Below are 10788 nucleotides of genomic sequence, written 5' to 3' on the forward strand. Positions count from 1 at the left end.
TGAAGCTGTTTAGAATGTTTGTAGGCTTATGTAGCAAAATGTATCTATGATCGTACGCTATCCATTTATGTTTTTTGTATGCTATTTTAATATGAGAATTAACCAATGATATCAGGCCACACCCGGCCATGATTACAAAAAATCAAATCAAATTTATTTTTATATAGCCCTTCGTACATCAGCTGATATTCTCAAAGTGCTGTACAGAAACCCAGCCTAAAACCCCAAACAGCAAGCAAAGCATGTGAAAGAAGCACGGTGGCTAGGAAAAACTCCCTAGGAAAAACTCCCTAGAAAGGCCAAAAACCTTGGAAGAAACCTAGAGAGGAACCAGGCTATGAGGGGTGGCCAGTCCTCTTCTGGCTGTGCAGGGTGGATATTATAACAGAACATGGTCAAGATGTTAAAATGTTAAAATGTTCATAAATGACCATCATGGTCAAATAATAATAATCATAGTAGTTGTCGAGGGTGCAACAAGCACGTCCGGTGAACAGGTCAGGGTTCCATAGCCGCAGGCAGAACAGTTGAAACTGGAGCAGCAGCACGGCCAGGTGGACTGGGGACAGCAAGGAGTCATCATACCAGGTAGTCCTGAGGCATGGTCCTAGGGCTCAGGTCCTCCGAGAGAAAGAGAGAATTAGAGAGAGTATATTTAAATACACACAGGACACCGGATAAGACAAGAGAAATACTCCAGATGTAACAGACTGACCCTAGCCCCCGACACATAAACTACTGCAGCATAAATACTGGAGGCTGAGACAGGAGGGATCAGAAGACACTGTGGCCCCATCCGATGATACCCCCGGACAGGCCAAACAGGCAGGATATAACCCCACCCACTTTGCCAAAGCACAGCCCCCACACCACTAGAGGGATGTCTCCAACCACCAACTTACCGTCCTAAGACAAGGCAGAGTATAGCCCACAACGATCTCCGCCATGGCACAACCTAAGGGGGGGGCGCCAACCCAGACAGGAAGACCACGTCAGTGACTCAACCCACTCAAGTGACGCACCCCTCCCATGGACGGCATGGAAGAACACCAGTAGGCCAGTGACTCAGCCCCTGTAAAAGGGTTAGAGGCAGAGAATCCCAGTGGAAAGAGGGGAACCGGCAAGGCAGAGACAGCAAGGGCGGTTCGTTGCTCCAGCCTTTCCGTTCACCTTCACACTCCTGGGCCAGACTATACTTAATCATAGGACCTACTGAAGAGATAAGTCCTCAGTAAAGACTTAAAGGTTGAGACTGAGTCTGCGTCTCTCACATTGGTAGGCAGACCATTCCATAAAAATGGAGCTCTATAGGAGAAAGCCCTACCTCCAGCCGTTTGCTTAGAAATTCTAGGGACAATTAGGAGGCCTGCGTCTTGTGACCGTAGCGTACGTGCAGGTATGTACGGCAGGACCAAATCGGAAAGATAGGTAGGAGCAAGCCCATGTAATGCTTTGTAGGTTAGCAGTAAAACCTTGAAATCAGCCCTTGCCTTAACAGGAAGCCAGTGTAGGGAGGCTAGCACTGGAGTAATATGATCAATTTTTTTTATCTGTGTGTCTTTTGACACTATGTAAATGAGTCATCCCGCAGTGTTTGTCATTATACCCTGATGAAGACAGCTTGTCTCTCGAAACGTTGGAAATAAATATTTTTGCATCTGAGCTCCTAGAGTGTGTGGCTCTCCTTTATTTTTTTAGAAGCCTCTTGGACCTAGACTTGGCGCTCTGGTGCCGCTTGCCGTGCGGTAGCAGAGAGAACAGTCTATGACTAGGGTGGCTGGAGCCTTTGACAATTTTTAGGGCCTTCCTCTGACACCGCCTGGTATAGAGGTCCTGGATGGCAGGAAGCTTGGCCCCGGTGATGTACTGGGCCGTTCACACTACCCTCTCTAGTGCCTTGCGGTCGGAGGCCGAGCAGTTGCCATACCAGGCAGTGATGCAACCAGTCAGGATGCTCTCAATGATGCAGCTATAGAACCTTTTGAGGATCTGAGGACCCATGACAAATATTTTCAGTCTCCTGAGGGGGAATAGGTTTTGTCGTGACCTCTTCATGACTGTCTTGGCGTGCTCGGACCATGTTAGTTTGTTGGTGATGTGGACACCAAGGAACTTGAAGCTCTCAACCTGCTCCACTGCAGCCCCATCTATGAGAATGGGGACGTGCTCGGTCCTCTTTTTCCTGTAATCCACAATCATCTCCTTTGTCTTGATCACGTTGAGGGAGAGGTTGTTGTTCTGGCACCACATGGCCAGGTCTCTGACCTCCTCCCTATAGGCTGTCTCGTCGTTGTCTGTGATCAGGCCTATCACTGTTGTGTCATCGGAAAATGTAATGATGGTGTTGGAGTCGTGCCTGGCCGTGCAGTCATGAGTGAACAGGGAGTACAGGAGGGGACTGAGCATGCACCCCTGAGGGGCCGCTGTGTTGAGGATCAGTGTGGTGGATGTGTTGTTACCTACCCTTACCACCTGGGGGCGGCCCGTCAGGAAGTCCAGGATCCAGTTAGAGAGGGAGGTGTTTAGTCCCAGTGTCCTTAGGTTATTGATGAGCCTTGAGGGCACTATGGTTTTGAACGCTGAGCTGTAGTCAATGAATAGCATTCTCACATAGGTGCTCCCTTTGTCCAGGTGAGAAATGGCAGTGTGGAGTGCAATAGAGAATACATCATCTGTGGATCTGTTGGGGCGGTATGCAAATTGGAGTGGGTCTAGGGTTTCTGGGATGATGGTTTTGATGTGAGCTATGACCATCCTTTCAAAGCACTTCATGGCTACAGACATGAGTGGTGCGGGTCGGTAGCCATTTAGGCAGGGTACCTTAGTGTTCTTGGGCACAGGCACTATGGTGGTCTGCTTAAAACATGTTGGTATTACAGACACGGACAGGGAGAGGTTGAAAATGTCAGTGAAGACACATGCCAGTTGGTCAGCGCATGCTCGCAGTACACTTCCTGGTAATCTGTCTGGCCCTGCAGCCTTGTGAATGTTGACCTGTTTAAAGGTCTTACTCACATCGGCTGCGGAGAGCGTGATCACACTGTCTTCCGGAACAGCTGGTGTTCTCATGCATGTTTCAGTGTTATTTGCCTCCAAGCAAGCATAGAAGTAGTTTCGCTCATCTGGTAGGCTCGTGTCACTGGGCAGCTCTCAGCTGTGCTTCCCTTTGTAGTTTGTAATGGTTTGCAAGCCCTGCCACATCCGACGAGCGTCAGAGCTGGTGTAGTACGATTCGATCTTAGTCCTGTATTGGCGCTTTGCCTGTTTGATGGTTCGTCGGAGGGCATAGCTTGATTTCTTATAAACTTCCGGGTTAGAGTCCCGCTCCTTGAAAGCGGCAGCTCAAACCTTTGGCTCAGTGCAGATGCTGCCTGTAATCCATGGCTTCTGGTTGGGGTATGTACTTGCGATCACATATAATATTTTATGTTTGTTATGGTTACATAAGGCAAAAACAAAAGTAGGGTGGTTGGTCAGAGCATATAACATGAACTTCTAGCAATCTAAAGTTTGTGTGTTTGAATCTCATCATCGACTTTAGCATTTTTGTTCATTAGCAACTATTCAACTTCTTACTACTTTTTAGCTATTTTGAAACGACTTAGCATGTTAGCTAACCCTTCCCTTAACTCTTAACCATTTAACCTACCTTCTAACCCCTACCCTAGCCCTAACCTTAACCCTTAACCCCTAGCCTAGCTAACGTTAGCTACCTAGCTAACATTAGCCACAATGAATTGGAATTGTAAAATATCATATATTTTTCAAATTCGTAATATACCATATGAATTATAATTAGTAACATATCATACAAATGGATGATGGACGTCCACAAATGAATACATACCATACTAATTGGAGTGTTCCGGATATACCTTTACTATGTTATATCTACCCATGAGTCCAGGTTGGCTATACCTGACCAGTCCCTGGACACCTGGTTGCCAGTAGCAGTCTAAATTCCATTCACTGGAAATGTTGCAGTCTTTCTTTTAGTCTTTTAGAAAATCCTTAGTGACAAAACTACTTTTGTAAAACACCAAATGATACACAAAATGCAATTTGTAATTTATGAATTAAGTTTACATTTACTGCTAAATTTACTGACTTCACCAGAACTGGCAACCCCGCTGGAGAAAGCTCTCTGGGAAGATAACTGACCATAGAGAAACTATTTATTTGTTTTGGTATGATTTTATTTTTCCAAACAATATTAACATAGACAGAAAAAAGACAACAGACAGATCCACACAAACATCAACGACATCACCCTTGCCCAGACCCACATGCTCCCACCTCCTCCGTCTCCAGCGCCTGCAAGACTCTGTTCCACATGACCACTCTTCCCTTCTCTGTCTCCCACACCCTTTCAATATTCAAATAACAATGCATTTGACTCTTCCACTGACCCAACGATGGAGGATCACTTGATTTCCATAGCAAATCTCAAAGTCAAGTTCCTCCCATAAACTCTAACAAGGGACAGCTTATATTTCCCTCCCCTTGCCCACAACATCCATTCCCTTTGAAATGTTCCAAAATAGCCGGTGCTTTCCCCACACAGGACTTGTTCCAAATGGTAGCATAATACATAAGCGATGCATTAAAGTTGGATGGACTTGGGTCATTTAAGAACTGAAAGCTGTGGTAAATTTAGGCTCTGAGACTTTGGCAGTTCATCTTTTCTCGTCGAAACGGTATATATTGTTACTGTAGGCATACACAGAGTCAAGTTGTATAGTTAGGATAAAGTATCATTACAGTGCATTATAACTTCTTTATATGATTCTCATTTACTCCACAGTCGTTTTTCCAACCGCTCAGCTCATTGACCAACCTGATTTGTAGCCACGTTTAGCCTCACTTCTCACGAATCCCTTAGATATACATTTTGACTATAGCCATCTATACTTCCATAAGTGTTTCAAGACCTGTTCTATCAGACAGTATAAAAGAGCAACAGAGTTTTTATAGCAAAGGACACAATTATTGACCTCAGTACAAACACATAGGCAGATGTTCTCTATCATTATTTATCCTGATAATAGTAGTAGGACTTTATCTGTTTAAGAATCCTGATGCTCATTGTAGTGACAAAGGGGGAAGCAGCTGGGAATGATGAACATCAGTCTCCTGTCTTTTCCACTGATGCTGAACTAATTCAAACTCTCCCAGTGAACCGTCTGATATGGGCCAAACATATACCCCAATATGACCACTCTGAAACTCAATACACAAACACACACACACATGCACGCATGCACACACACACAGATGGATGGGCAATGGGAAAATATAGAGCACTTTATCATTGAGTCCTTGGTTCTCATGCAAGGTTACTTATGATGTGATAATGTAGTTTGGTGAACCATCTATACTATGGATAGCACACTGAACCACCAAACTCCATCCTTGCTCTTAAACGTCAGATGTACAGTCTATACCCCTATATGTTGCTAGTCTAGTATAAGTAAACAGTCATAAAAACACACATTCCTTAAGGGTTGGAAAGGAGAGGGGACCTGATCTTGTGGTCCACATCAAACACACTTTTACATCCACTGAACCAAGACCATCTTAAACGGAGGTATGTAGGGCAAACACACTCACATAAACACACATAAACACACTTCCCATGCTCTGCTGACCAGTGTAAAAGTTTTATAGAGGATATGAATGGAGACTATCAGTATCCTGACTAAGAGTTTTATTCACCAGCACTAAATCTAAGCAAGAACTGGGGATGTCAGCACACACACACACGCACGCACGCACGCACGCACGCACACACACACACACACACACACACACACACACACACACACATAAAAGACCCTGAGTAAAACATGAGAAGCGCAGATGGTGGTGTGTGTGATTTATGTGTGGTGTCAGTAGTAGGGAACAGTTTGATTCTAACACAGGATTTGTAGAAGACAGAAGCCAACCAAAATACTGTCTTCATCCACCTCCATTATCTCAACCAAAACATACACAGATGTAAAGAGCACACTGAGATGTAAGAGAACAGCAGGGTAGTGTTAATTTGGGCACACCGTAGCAAAACGTTTCAAAATGGAAAATGAAAACGAACATTTCTTATAAGAGAAGTTCATATGGTATCTTCTTGTTTCACTCCATTTCCAAGGACTTTACCTAGAGAACCTGACCCAGAACCAATGAGAGAGAATCATGCCATGTCCCTGGCATCCCAACAAGATCTCACGGTTTGACCGATTTTACTTCAGATTCCGATGTTTGTCCACGTTTCTCCAAAAGTCACATTTCGAAGTTGGACACCCTGGGTTGCTCCTCTTGCTGGACCATGGATGGCATTATTCCAAATGGCTAAGTTAAAGACATGCTCCGGAACTTTGGCGACTAGTAAGTACACTGAACAAAAATATAAACACAACATGTAAAGTCTTGGTCCCATGTTTCATGAGCTGAAATAAAATATTCCATAAATGTTCTGTACACAGCAAAAAAAAAATCTCTCAATTTCTTTGCACAAATTTTTTACATCTATGTTGGTGAGAATTTCTCTTGTGCCAAATAATTCATCCACCTGACAGGTGTGGCATATCAAGAAGCTGATTAAACAGCATGATCATTGCACAGGTGCACCTTGTACTGGGGACAATAAAAAGCACTCTAAAATATGAGTTTTGTCACACAACCCAATGCCACAGATGTCTCAACTTTTCAGGGAGCATGCAATTGGCATGCTGTCTGCAGGAATGTCCACCAGAGCTGTTGCCAGAGAATGTAACGTTCATTTCTCTACCATAAGCCGCTTCCAACTTCGTTTTATAGAATTTGGAAGTATGTCCAACCGGCCTCACAACCGCAGACTACGTGTAACCACGCTCATCTGCATGCTTGTCTTCCTCAACAGGGTCTTGACCTGACTGCAGTTCGGTGTCATAACTGACTTCAGTGGGCAAATGCTCACCTTTTGATGGCCACTGGTACGTGGGAGAAGTCTGCTCTTCACAGATGAATCACGGTTTCAACTGTACTGGGCAGATGGCAGTAGTCATTTAGGCAGGTTATCTTAGTAACTCGTGTGGGTGAGTGGTTTGCTGATGTCAATGTTGTGAACAGAGTGCCCCATGGTGGCGGTGGGGTTATGGCATGGGCAGGCATAAGCTACGGACAACAAACACAATTGCATTTTATCGATGGCAATTTGAATGCACAGAGATACCATGACGAGAACCTGAGGCCCATTGTCATGCCATTCATCCACCTCCATCACCTCATGTTTCATGGAAGGCCCCATGTTGCAAGGATCTGTACACAATTCCTGGAACTGGCCTGCATACTCAGACATGTCACCAATCGAGCATGTTTGGGATGCTCTGGATTGACGTGTATGACACTGTGTTCCAGTTCTGGCCAATATCCAGAAACTTCGCACAACCATTGAAGATGAGTGGGACAACATTACACAGGCTTCAATCAAAAGCCTGATCAACTCTATGAGAAGGAGATGTGTCACACTGCATGAGGCAAATGGTGGGAATTGGGAATTAAAGTACATAGTTCAGTTGGAGTCGATATAGGCTGATTCAAGGTGTGTTTGCAGTCTCTTACAGTAAGTGGGCTGAAAACCCAGCGATTCTCGACTACATGCTGGTTGTAATTACAGAGTAAGGCATGGAGAATTCTCCTGATGGTCTCCGTATGTTTGATTCTAAAGAGGAGGAAGGAAACAAGCCTTTGGATTTTCAACAGGTCAGCACAACAACATGAAAGCTTTAATATGGGTTGTCCCGTAGTGGTATCAAACATATGGCCTTCTGGCCTGTGTCAAGGTTGACTTGCTATCCACAGACTCACTTTCTGAAATGGAATTGAGTGTACTATATAGAGAATAGGATGTAATTTTGGAAGCAGCCATCGACATGTTGACCTTTTTAGTGTCCAATCAGCTTGAGTAATCCACAGTGATCCGCAATAACACATCAACAGCAGTAATTAGGTTTTGTTGACCCATCATGTCTCTTTCATATACATTATGAACTTTAATTTCACTCTTTAATCCCTGACCTCTCCTGCTGTCCAACCTAACCCCTGGCACATCAGTGAGAAGGGACTACTTTCAGTATAAAACACACAAACGCAGCTTTTTCCAGCTCACGGGGCTATAACAGTGAGTAGTACAGATGGGTATTTACCCTGTAAAATTATCAGTTTGTTTATAGTGCCAGTCTGCCTGCTGTTAAATGTGTGTGTGTGTTATCCAGATTTTACTGCTGTCTGCATCCAAATATATTTTACTGCATCATCAACCTACAATGGGGCATTGTGTGATTGACTGGCTTTGAACCAGGGTCACATGTGTGCCACGTGACAGTGTTAGCCCGGGGAGCTGAAGCCCAGGCATTAGCTTGGGGAGCTAATGCAAATCTTCAGGACTCAGGCAGGATTACCCCACCCAAAAAGGAAAAAAGAAAAAAGAATACAAATGAAAAATAAAAAATGTGTAATTATATTATAATTATAATTATATATCTATAATTTATATAATTTATAAACTAAAGAAATAAAATAAATGTATGCATTTATAAATAAATACCCCCCCCCCCCCAAAAAAAATATATAGATACATTTGTCACATGGTTCGTAAACAACCTGTGTAGACTAACAGTGAAATGCTTACTTAATATAAATGCATTACCTGTATTTTGTACTTTATCTATGGAAAGTAGTCAATGATAAACTATTTCTAGGTATGTACCACAACAATTCACATATATGTACTGCTCTTCCCCTCATTCATAACAAGCTATAGAGAGAGACTCAGAACACAACTGGTCTTTTCTATATGTCATCCTTTTGTAAATCTCAGCATTAAACATTCTGGTTTATATTAGAAATATGCAGTTTGATCAAATTCAGACATCTGTGGAATTTCCAAAGATCAAGGTGGAAACTCACATTATCCCCCACTTTCTTTCTCTCATTCCCTCTCTCTCATTCCCTCTCTCGGTCTCTCTCTCGGTCTCTCTCTCGGTCTCTCTCTCTCTCTCTCTCTCTCTTTCTCGGTCTCTGTCTCCGCCTCTCGTTCTCTCTCTCTCACTCTCTCTTATTATTTTTTCTTTGTATCTCCATATCTTTCTCTCCATATCTTCCCCCTTCTCTCGCTCTCCATATATTTCTCTTCATCTCCCCCCTCTCACTTTCTACATTGTTCATTGGAGAGATCTTGCCCTATTTTTCTAACTCAATCTGTGTGTGACACTTTTTCCACTACTGCAGATGACCTCATGTGGGAACACAGAACAGCTCAGTGTGTGTGTGTGTGTGTGTGTGTGTGTGTGTGTGTGTGTGTGTGTGTGTGTGTGTGTGTGTGTGTGTGTGTGTGTGTGTGTGTGTGTGTGTGTGTGTGTGTGTGTGTGTGTGTGTGTGTGTGTGTGTGTGTGTGTGTGTGTGTGTGCATTTACAGTGCATTCGGAAAGTATTCAGGCCCCTTGAATTTTTTTACATTTTGTTATGTTACAGCCTTATTCTAAAATTGATTAAATAATTTTTTTCCCTCATCAATCTAAACTTCACAATGTAAGGTAACACTAAGTAGTTTAGTCTCCTCAACAGCCACACCATTCATTACCAAATTCAGCTGAGGTCTAGAATTTAGGTAATAATTTGTACCAAATACAATGCTCTTACTTTTATAGATGTTCAGGACCTGTTTATTACTGGCCAACCATTCCAAAACAGACTGCAACTCTTTGTTAATGGTTTCAGTGAATTCATTAGCTGTGGTTGCTGATGCATACTGTATGTGTGTGCGTTTGCTAAGTGTCTGTAAGGGTTCTGTGCCCGGTTTCCTGATACCGATTAAACTTAGGCTTACAAGTGTTTTAACATACATCTTTCCAACAACGGCCGAAGAAGTAACACGCGTTTCCCAAAACACCACAGAGAAAGAACGTTTGCTAGGTGCGTCATTGGAAAATGTTTTAATACTGTTAGGATTTAAAGAAAGGCACATTGTAAGACATTTCCTGTAAAATGTACAGTAACTTACTGGCAGAAATTGGCCAGTTAGTTTCTGTAATTTATCTTACGGTACAGCTACTGTAATCCATTTTCTGATAATGTTACCAAAAATGTTACTGTCATCTAATTTACAGTATATTCCTAATGTAATTACACGTTTGAAAGTCACCTGTGAATTACCATGTTGACAACTCAAACCAAAATCTGACCTTGTTACATGTACTGTAACTACAAGGTGCCACTACCATCAAATCCACATGTAATATCAGGGTTGATAAATAGGCTAGGATCTAGTAACAACAATTGTAACAAGGCACACAACAGTCATTTTCAATTAGCTTAGCTCAAAGGCTATACCAAATCAAGTGTAATGTAAGAACAATGTGGTTACATAGGATCTACTTGTAATTATCATGTACCTCCCCAGGAGCAAGCGACTTAATGTAAAGTGAAACCCAGTAAGGTATAACCATTATAATGACTATGTAGTTATAGTGTAACAACCTTTGTAGTTACAATGTAACAACTTTTGGCATACAATAGGCTAACCAGGAGAAATTAGGAGACAGGAAAAAATTAGGTATAACCCATTTAGTTACTGTCGTGGAGATTATCACCAGTCAATCTTAAATTAATCGTTCTTTATTATCAGCAAGCTGGAGAGGTACCAACAAACTTAATGCACAATAGCACACGTTGGTCGGGAGCTCCGTCGGGGCAGTCCCGTTAGTTCTCTTATATACTGCTTACACAGGCAGGTTATATTTGCATGATTTACAT

This window comes from Salmo salar, chromosome ssa21 (assembly GCF_905237065.1).
Source record: "Salmo salar chromosome ssa21, Ssal_v3.1, whole genome shotgun sequence".
In the NCBI taxonomy this organism is placed as follows: domain Eukaryota; kingdom Metazoa; phylum Chordata; class Actinopteri; order Salmoniformes; family Salmonidae; genus Salmo; species Salmo salar.